This window comes from Tympanuchus pallidicinctus, unplaced genomic scaffold (assembly GCF_026119805.1).
Source record: "Tympanuchus pallidicinctus isolate F22 unplaced genomic scaffold, pur_lepc_1.0 scaffold22, whole genome shotgun sequence".
NCBI classification, from domain to species: Eukaryota; Metazoa; Chordata; class Aves; order Galliformes; family Phasianidae; genus Tympanuchus; species Tympanuchus pallidicinctus.
Window position 1 is genome coordinate 25,157,660 of NW_026294739.1, and position 10,166 is coordinate 25,167,825.

The 10,166-nt window shown below is 47.0% G+C and overlaps 1 protein-coding gene across 10 annotated transcripts in view; it reads right to left on the reverse strand.

Annotated features, from left to right (window-relative positions):
- Positions 1 to 9,781, reverse strand: part of BANP (BTG3 associated nuclear protein) — a 126,403-nt gene extending 116,622 nt beyond the window's left edge. For 8 of the 10 annotated variants that reach the window (XR_008207602.1, XM_052686260.1, XM_052686259.1 and 5 more), the window contains exon 1: positions 9,645 to 9,780. The gene's annotated coding sequence lies outside the window, so the exon portion shown is untranslated. Of the gene's footprint in view, positions 1 to 9,644 lie in introns of all 10 variants that reach the window. The other 2 variants (XR_008207601.1, XM_052686254.1) reach the window with 1 other exon arrangement.
- Positions 9,782 to 10,166: the final 385 nt, after the last annotated feature.

Here is a 10,166-nt window from a genome sequence, read left to right on the forward strand (position 1 = left end):
CTCCTTTGCAACCCAGGCCATGCTGTGATTCTGTGATTCTATGATTGAAACAAAAGTTCCATTTTTTTTTTGGCTGTTGAATCTGTTTTTTCTACTGTCTGATTCCAATGAAGCTATTTTCAGAATATTTCCTGATTTCTCAGCCCTGTTCCCTTCGAGCCCTCCATCAACATTATTTATTAGGGTTTTAAGAGAAACTTTTTAGCCTCTAAAACTGAATTACAATCACTGGAATCGGTCGTATTTGTTCCTTCCCACAGCCATAAAAGGACAGGCATAAAACACAAAGAGATCGGTCAACATTATTTTTTTTTCCCCCCCTTTCCCAACCTGAAGCAGAAAACACAAGTAAAATAATTTGAGGTTTACCAGTGGAAACGGTAATTCATCCCTTCACATTGACTCTGAACCAGCTCCAGCTCTGCATAAAGATTTCCCTCTTCCATTGGAACACAAGAAAGCCATTAAAGCAGGCAGGTGGAGCACGGGGCGCTGGGAGAGCATCGGAGCTTGGGAAGGATTGGGGGCCCGGCGCAATGTCAGCACCCATCCCCACACTGGGACTCCCCACATCTCAGAACTGTTTACTCAAAATATCAGCGTTGCCAACGTTGAGTCATTTACAATTCTGATGGTGGTGAAAAACGGGCTGGGATTGCGTGGCCGTGGCTGCGCGCCCGAGAAAGCTGGCAATGTCCTAAAGAGTGTGGGTGCCATTTGGCAAATGAGATTTGCCATTTCTGAGAAACCCTGGCCCGCAGCCAGTCCTAACATCATAAAGCAGCTGTGCTCCAGTTACTGGCCATAATGTCACACGCTGCAGTACTGAGAACCCGGCCCTCGAGTTGAAGCGCTAAAAATGGACCGACTGCAACAAAACCCAACTTTGAGAACTTCAGCCATTTACACAACGTTGGATTTCGCTGCTGCTTTGTGTTGCATTCTAACCACAAACACATCAGTAACTCGTAAATCATTCCAAAGCATTTCTATTCTTTGCAAGCCATTCTAAGACGTACTTCGCTCTCCAAAACTCATTGTGAAATGACTGAGATGAATTAAACACAAACACAGGGTAATTTCACGCTTCTGACCTCTGTTCTGCATCTCTTGTGGGTCACAGCCCAAAGCACTCAACCTCAGATCAGAAAATTAGCCCTGAAAGATTCTGCTAGTCCTTAAACAACAGCACGGCTGCAAAGTCCTGATGGGGAAAACAGCCATTACACACACACAGCAATGTTTCTTCGTAACATCAATATTTATTTCCATTTAAACACATTGTATTACAGTTTCAAGGAATCCCACACTGCTGCTGGGCAGTTGGCCAGCATCAGGCCAGAACCCATTCTTGGATTCTCTGTGGGTGGAACAGAACATAGCTGCGCTGTCGGCGCACTCAGCGAGCTGCAGAGTGGAGCAGGGCGCTGATGGAAGCAGTGCCTGAGCGAGCTGCACTGCCTACTGCAGCCATAGCAGCTTCCACAACTGGGAATAACTCTTCCCCATTCTGCATTTCAACTTACAGTTGATAACTCCCACAGCAGGCTAAAGAACCTTATGACCAACGCTTGACTTCAGAATCAAGGACGAATGAACGATGAATGGGATACTATTAAATTGCCACCTTTGAAAAGCCTCAGCTTACAAACTCAGAACAATTTCCTCAATCCATTTTCCACATATTTTACTTGGTGAAGTATTCACCACCATTTCTGGAAGCCAAATATTTCCTCTAACATTGGCCAGATGTCCCCAGCCCTCCCCACTTACCCCTTCTGGCTGCAGGCTTTGCCCCCACTGACTATAAATGAAGTGCACACATTAAGAACCTGATGATGAAACATTACCTGGAGCAAATATGAAGTGATAAGAGAAAAACAGAAAGGCAAAAAGCTTGGGATAAGCCTCGATAGGGAAGGAAACGTGCCTGCTTTGCTTCCCCCCAGCAGCATGCAGGTTGGGTCCTATAGGGCCAGCCCAGTGCTACCTGGGGGAGTGCATGGGGACACTGCATCCCTGTGAGCACTCTCATCCCCCATTGATACACCTGATACTCTAGATTTAAAGTAGCCTTTGTTTAATGAAGTAAATTATTATTTGTAAGCAACTAAATCCAATTCGGGTCAGTTGAATTCTAAATTACCTTACCTGCGCATGGGTTTCGTTTAATTAATCCATTTTATAACATTAATGCAGAGTAATTCCTCTGAGCAGTCGCTTGTAAACAAACCCATTTACTGAAATATCTGATGGCTTTACAGAATCACAGGGCATCATTCCAAAGCATATAACCAAACACACCCAGTGACTTGTTAACATGGGAGAACATGTGCTGAACATCAATCTTCTCTCCTGCTAATTAGCGAGGGCAAACACTGCATTTCTCAAAAAAACACCGACGTTCTCCAAAGCTTTATTCTGCTCACAGCATGCACTTGGACTTCTCTTATTTGAGCAGATCATTACAGATCACCCCCTCGCTGGCACTTCATAGCACTGTTAGAGGCACAGAATCATTCAGGTTGGAAAAGCCCACTACGACCATCCAGTCCCGTCACCACCATGCCCACACCGCTGATCAAACAATTCCGTCATCCTTCATTCTGCACCATGGCCAACGCTGACTACCAGCTGTGCAAAACAAGGCTGAGGAATGCCATTCCATTTCCGAGCCTTGTTCCTCTTCTTTTCACTCATCCTTTCAATCAAGGACACCGTTTTGGTTGTGTTCCTCTAAGCACAACCCCTGCTAGCTAACCAGTCCATCTTCAGTAGCCTAACACCCATCACAAAGGGACAAGGATCCTTATCTTGCCAAGAGCTACGACATGCAACAGAGGCAGCTGAATGGCACAGTGCATTTTGCACATGCAGTAAGGGCAGTAATCCTCCGTGTGCACAGATTGGTTCACAAGTGAGATGAGCTTATGGGGCAGAGGGACTAGAGCATGCAGATCTGCCCTGGTGCAAGTTATGTAGAAGCATGAAAGAGGCCCTCTGGGCAAAAAACACAGCTTTTCACACGAGATCCTCATGAAGAACAACCAACATACCCAAGTTATAATCTGGCACAGCTACCAGCGTGCTGCATCCTAAAGGAAACAACCCCAAGAGCAGTCCTGTGCAGAGAGATGGGAAACACCTAGTTGGATACATGAAGTTATCATGGAACTGGGAGGTTCAGAACACAATGTTCTTTTAGTCTTGCTCTGAGGCTTGCAACAATTTCATGACACCAAAGCCTGCCTTTTCCCTAAGTTAAGGTCATTTCAGTTGGAATGGAGCCTTCCTACACCAACAAGCCACATTATTGCTTATGTTCTTACGCTGAAGCATGCAAAGAAGCTAGAATAGCAGTGGTGCAATAGAACATAGGGTTCGATGCTCTAAAGCTGCAGTCCCTCAATAAACCAAGTCAAAAGTTACTTTCAAAACTAACAACTGAAAAAAAAAAAAAAATCATATTTTGCACCTTCTCATCACTATTTAAAACTACAAAGAAAAAATGGACTCTGATCTTTTCCAGGTTCTGTTTAGTTTTTATTGTTCTCAACTCAAATTAAAAGGGATGCAGAAGCATGGTGTTCCACATGAATTTCATGCTAAAATTACACGTGTTGCAGCTTAACTATTTTACAAGTTGGTGTAATATATGGACATCTTTGGTTCAGCCAGGGATCAGAAGGACACTGTACTGCTTGGGTATCTTTTGGTAACTCCAATCTCCCACCTTTGGCCACAGCCCTAACACAGCATACAACAACCTCGGGCAGGAATAGAGCTGTGTGCACCAACCCCAGCACAAGGAACCACAGCACTGAGCGTGGCCATGCTCATCAACCACGAGCTCCCCATTCACCTTGCACAAACATGGCACAATTTGTACAGCTGAAAACCAGCAAGAACCAAGCAAGAACTGCTCAGCTAGCAAATGCAGCATGCAGAACCTGATGTAGCCATGGTGTTTTGTTGTTTTCATCCACTAGATGGAGAATATTGGTAGCACCTTCACAAGAAACACAAGCAGTTGAAGAACAGACTTCTTGAACTCGTTTCCCATTACGTACACAGAAGGCTCTTAAGGAACCCTTACCCACAGCTGGAGGGGCACTGAGGTGGGTTCCCCACATGGCCTTTAAATGCAGTGACTGCACCACCACCTGAAACAGCAGCATTGCCCCACAGGCATCCTTCTGCATTACTTCACACTGACTCTGGGAATTCCAAACCACCCCCTAAAGAGATCAGAATCATTTGGAGCAGATCTGAGTTCTTCACAAGAAGCACAGCGCTGCCAGAAGTGCATTTCATGTGACCCAGCACATCAAGATGGCCGCAGCCTTGGACCTTTCTGCAACAGAAACTGCCCCTGAAAAGTCAGCCCAAGGTTTGCAGGCATACAGGCACAGCCTTTTCAGACGGGTCTCCCCTGCAGCAGAGGGATGCGATTCTATGATTGCGACTCTGTGACGTGCATTCTCCCCTCACAAGGGACATTTCTCCCAACACAGATGTGCAGATGAAGCAAGGCTTATCAGCAGAGCTTTGGCCATGAACTTCTCTCCAGTGCCAGGAACTGGCAATGAAACTCCATTCTGGAGGTTCCCAATGCCCAGGACTAGAAGGAGTATGCTCCAAAGTTGCAGCAAACAGCAACTGCAGTGATAGCCCACAGGTCTATACATACTTACAGTATCAGTCAAATGGTAAAACTAACAGCATATACACATATATATAAAGCAATGCAATAAAGAAACTAAAATAATTACTACCTGATGAGCAAAAAGCCACAGAAAGGCATAGGTGGACTTTTAATGAGGAAATAGAAACAAACATGAGATGGGACCCATCTGGATCTCTTCTTTTAGTGTCATTTAAGTATGAAAAAAACCATTGCCATGCTCCAGCCAGAACCTTACAGTGTTGTTACTTAGAAACGGCAAGGAGCTTACGAAGAAATATTTCAACACATGGCAATATTCGAATCCCCTTTGGAAAGTGGGAAATAAACAGCATAACAACATGGTGGCAACCAAAAATAACAGCTGTAAAAAAGCTGTCAGATGCTGCCAAGAGAGGAGGGGTGAAGAAAAGCTCTGAATGACAACAGTTGCTCCAAGTGAACAAAGGAGAGCTTCCCAGGAGCGACCACCTACAGTATGATCTATATCCATACAGAGGGTTTGTGTGTGTTCCTAAGGCAACTCCAGCAACCTCTGCAATAGTCAGGAACCACCACCGAAGCTTCCTTCCTGCTTCACACCTTCATTCTACTCTACTGTGCAAAGGATTTTCACAAATACCTGTCAACTTGCATTACTTAAAACCATTTCCCTCTTACAAGACCACTTACAGAGTCAAGATCAAAAAATGGGAAATGGATTTTAAGGAAAGCACAGTTTTTAAGCACAGTTCTCAGTTTATGTTCCCAAACACCCAGTTTTCCCATTCCATTCTCCAGTTGCTTCAGTATCACCAAGTGACTTTGCATCATAAATAAATAATTCCCTGTACTCAAGAGAACAGCTGACTGAAGAGTATCTCAGCGTATCAATCTTTCAGTGACCACTGGAATAATGAGGTCTGTTTAATTCAGTGCAGTTATTTGCATTATTCACAAGAAATCTTGGAGGATATTCTTTGTTCTGAATAGAAGACACTACTAAAACCATAGCAGTAAGCAGGTTTGTGTCTCAAACCAGAAAAGACCTGGCAGCCAGCTTCTAGTTTAACAACATCCACGTTGTTTGGGCAGAAAGAATCAGAACATCTTGCTGCTCAGATGAAACAAGAGCCCTGCATGAGGCACAGCACACCTGCACTTCAGCCATGCACAACTACTGAGAAACACCCACGTTGGGCTACACTGCCCTGCTTAACAGAAATCCCTTAGGTGAAACCCAAAAAGAAGTCATGTCCCATGCTGTTCTGTCAACAGACAGCACTGCTGGGAAGCCACTTCCATCTGCTAAGCTCTTCCACGTGCTGGGCTGCTGCTGTGCTCATGCCAAGGCACCAGGTGTGCAGCACAGGGCTGCACCGTGGAGCACAGATACTGAGCCAGAATGTATCTTCCATCATGAGAACTCACCAGGTTACAGCCAGCTCCTCTGGAGAGACAGCAAATAAACGGAGAGGCAGGCTGAAGGAACAAGTGTCATATTTGAACCTGGCCTCATTCCTTAGTATCATCAGATTGCCCGTTTAGTGCAGCCTTTTCAATGCCACAAGGATTCAGACTGGAAGCGCTAGAAAGCTTTGCTTTCCCTTTGCAAACTGACTTGGCTACAGCATTTATAGGCTTTGCCTTGAAGGCTGCTCAGCCCCAACACTGCAGGGCCAGCAGGCAGCTCATCTGTGCTCTGCAATGCACACAACCAAGATCTCACTTCAGCCTGTAAATACCCAACATCAGGCTGAGGTTCAAAGGAGACCTGTGCAAATGCTTCATTCCTTCGTGCTTGGCTTACCTCAAACAGGAAGTTTACAGCAAAAGGGAAGAACACAACTTTGTATTTTTCCAACCATGTGCTCATCTCCGATACATTGGAAAAAAAAAAACTGATCCAGGAAAAAAAACAAAAGCAACCAACCATGCTGCTACAGGTGCCTACTATCAAAAAGCACAGCAGCCAACATCGGATCTATGGCAAAACAAGCCACCTGCTTGCTCAGTAGTCTCACAGATTTACCACCTGCAAATACCTAAAAAGCATCCAAGCTCCTGAAAAAGACCTCAGTGCTGCTTTAAAACCCAGAGATAACATTTGTGAATTCTTACCAAAAAAAAATAAAATCTGAAGAGCATCACCAGAAGAAAAACACAGATCCTGTGCTCTTCTGAAATGCCTCACAGTACAGTCTGAACCTGTTTTGCCATCATCCCTCCCTCCTCCAGAAAAAAAGTGATTCCAGCTCAAGCTTGCAAGAGTATATCTAGGTATGAGGGTAGAGTTGATACATGTAGCAGGCACAGCTGTGTTTGTAAGGAGAGCTTTTCTTCACGGTTCCTATGAATCCACACCACAGGGCGGAAGATGGGCATTCTGTCTTCATCCTAAAATATGGATTAATCTGAATGCAATGTATGCTTCCTTCGAGCAGTCAGGGCTTCCCCCTTCCAGTCATGCTTTTACAAACAGGAAATGAGATGAAAGAATTTTGTCCAACAGATATCATCATAAATTACTTTATTTAAGGTCCCAAACGCAAAGGATTTTATCCAGTTCACCTGTGTGTGTACGTTTGCACGTAACATGCAGTCTAACAAGTGGGAGACAAAACTAAGCACTTGACAGCACCTTTTTCAAGAGCTACAACTGCAAGGAAATAAGTGTTTTAGGCAAACTTTTAAGGCATTTTATTTTTATTTTTACTTGAAGCAGCACCACTTAACATTTAATGAATACGTTTAAAAATAAAATAAAACAAAATTACTTCAATAGATAACTAAAGACCAAGTTTCAAACTAAAGCAAATCAGACCTGTGGAAGGAAAGCGTATTGGTGAAGTTCAGTACTCCCAGACATCCTGTTGTTTGAGTTGTTTGGCACACACTGCCTCCTCCACAAAAATGAAATGCCCCTTCCCTTCCTTTTAAAATGACTGTAATCAAAGTGCCTTTAATTTACTTCCTAAGGAGGAAATCTCAAATCAAGCCATTCTTCAGTGAAAGATACGAAGGCATTCAAATTCTGAAAACATAAAGATGTATTCTTCCTGCACAAACAGTGCTTTAAAGGTCAGTGAAAAGCTGAAGATAAAAACCAGAGATGAGGTAAAATGCTTGAAACGTGATCCTGGGACTGCAATGATCCCACAACAGAGCACTGCTCTGCCAGGTGGGGGTAAAACTGTAAGCAGCCCTTGCAGGAGGTACACAGAATCACAAAGCTCATCTTCCTTCACCTCATCTGTGTAGAACAGCAGAAAAAGCGTGGTGGTGCTGTGCTACAAACAGAAAGGGCAGGGAACGAGCCTTAATGACACACATTCAGCAGAACAAGTGCTGATGGAATCCTGTCTGCTACCAACAGTGACAGTCAGCACTGTGCTACCTCTGATATGCCCGAATACTCATTCTAAAGAGCCATACAGCTTTAAACCCTTTCTATACTCACGCTGCGGTAGCTGGATAATTAAGTCATTAAAGCCAGTTTCTGTTACAGCGTAACAGATGATAAATTAAAAACAAAGAAAAATAGTTGCAAAATATTTTCATCCTCTCGAGCAGATGGACTGCTAACGCTTCCAAAATCCCAACGCCATCTTTCACTCTCTTAACTAAAAAGTCTTCCTCCCTAGCACGTAGTACTGAAAACTGAACTACTGCCAAGGAGCACTGAATGCACAGAGTCCAGTTTCAGCACGGCGTATTTGTTATTCTGGTCAGTTCCCACAGACAGCCATTCACAGGTGCACAAACTCTCCCCACCCACATCAAGCCATTGTTTCAGGAGGCACTGCTGTGATATGAAAACAAGCAGGGGTGGTTTAGCCATACGTTAAGATCTTGGGTGAGCAGCCAAAACCCTACAGACAAATGGTACGTTTGCTCCTTGACATCAGTCAATAGGGTGCTATACCCAAGGTAACCTAACACGGAAGGAAAACAAGTAAAAAAAAAAAAAACAAAGGATCGTTTTACAACGAATGCTCCAAGCTACTACTTTACAAGATGTTACAAGCTGCTCCAATGGAAGCAATCCAGGCTGGATGTGGCTCTGGGCAGCCTGGTCTGCTGGTTGGTGACCCTGCACATAGCAGGGGGTTGGAACTGGATGAGCATTGTGGTGCTTTGCAACCCAGGCCATTCTAGGATAAGCAATCCCTCTGCTGCTATACCCCCTCCCAACTTGTTTCCCTGGGATTTATTTTTTTTTTGTCCCCAGAGAGCTCTAAAAATAAACCTATAAATAAACCATACCCACAGCAGGATAACAGCACGGCCTTCAGCGCAGTGCATAACTTCCCACAGCCCAAGGATTGCAGGACTCCTTAAAACACTCCCGTGGTTGTTGTCTGTTGTTTGTTTGTTTGTTTTACATTACAGATAAGGGCGAAGGGAAGAAAACACATGAAGGGTGTGCCACCCACTCCCGATCTGAGCGGCAGACCGGGTGCAGATGTGGAAAAGCTTTACTGTGCACAGTAACGCGGCCACAGGGGGTTCCGCTGCAGCCCCCTCAGCGTCAATTTGTCGCGATAGGGAAGGAGGAGGGGGGAGGGGCTGCGACAGCTCGGCCATACACCCATCCATCCCACGACCTCACGAAAGGGAAACGGGGAAGGCCGCTGCCGAGCGGAGGGGCCGCACACGCGGAGCCCCCAGGCCCGGAGTGAGGCGTCGCAGGGCGGGCAGAGCGCACGGCCCGGCTCCGGAGCCCCGCGGCCGCAGGAGGCGGTGGAGGAGGAGGTGAGGCCCCGGCCGCCCCCCCTCGCTCACTCACTCACTCGCTCCCCGCCTGCGAGCCCGCGGCCCCCCCGCCTCACGCCCCTCCCCGGAGCCGCCGCCTCGCGGCCCGGCTGCTCTGCCTGCGCTGTAAGGAACGGGAACGCTGAGAGAAGCGGGGCTCTACGCCCGGCCTGAGGCCCCCCGGGAGCTCGGCCCCAGCCGTCCGGCCGCGGGGCGCCGCGGTTACCGTGTGCGGTGCCGAATTCTCGTGGTGTTTGTCGGGCGGCTGCGATAATGGCGTCCTTCCTCGCGAGAGATCTCCGTCTCCTCAGCGCGCACGCGCCACCGCGCTGCGCCCGCTCGGCCCCCGCCCGCCTCGAGCGCCCGCGCAGGCGCACAGAAGACTCAGCCTCGCAACCGCCCTTCGCGGCCGCGCCGCTGGGAGAGACTATAACTCCCAGAGGGCAGCGCGCCCGCGCTTGGGCACCGCCCCCGTTGAGCAGGCCGGGACCTGTAGTACGACGGGCTGGAGCGGTGCACTCTGGGAGTTGCAGTCCGCGCACGGCAGCGCCGCGGCGCGCGTAGGCGCACACACCCATGTGATGTCCCCATCTCAGCCTCATGTCACTGCTGCTCTGTGGCACCACCCGGCCCTGTCAGTGCTCTGAGCTCCGTGAGGGGATTCCGGCGCTATCTCAGGGCTGTTCCAAATGGCAATGTCACTTCTCCTTTTTTCGTATTGCTTTTCTGAGCGAAGTAGCTGTGAGTG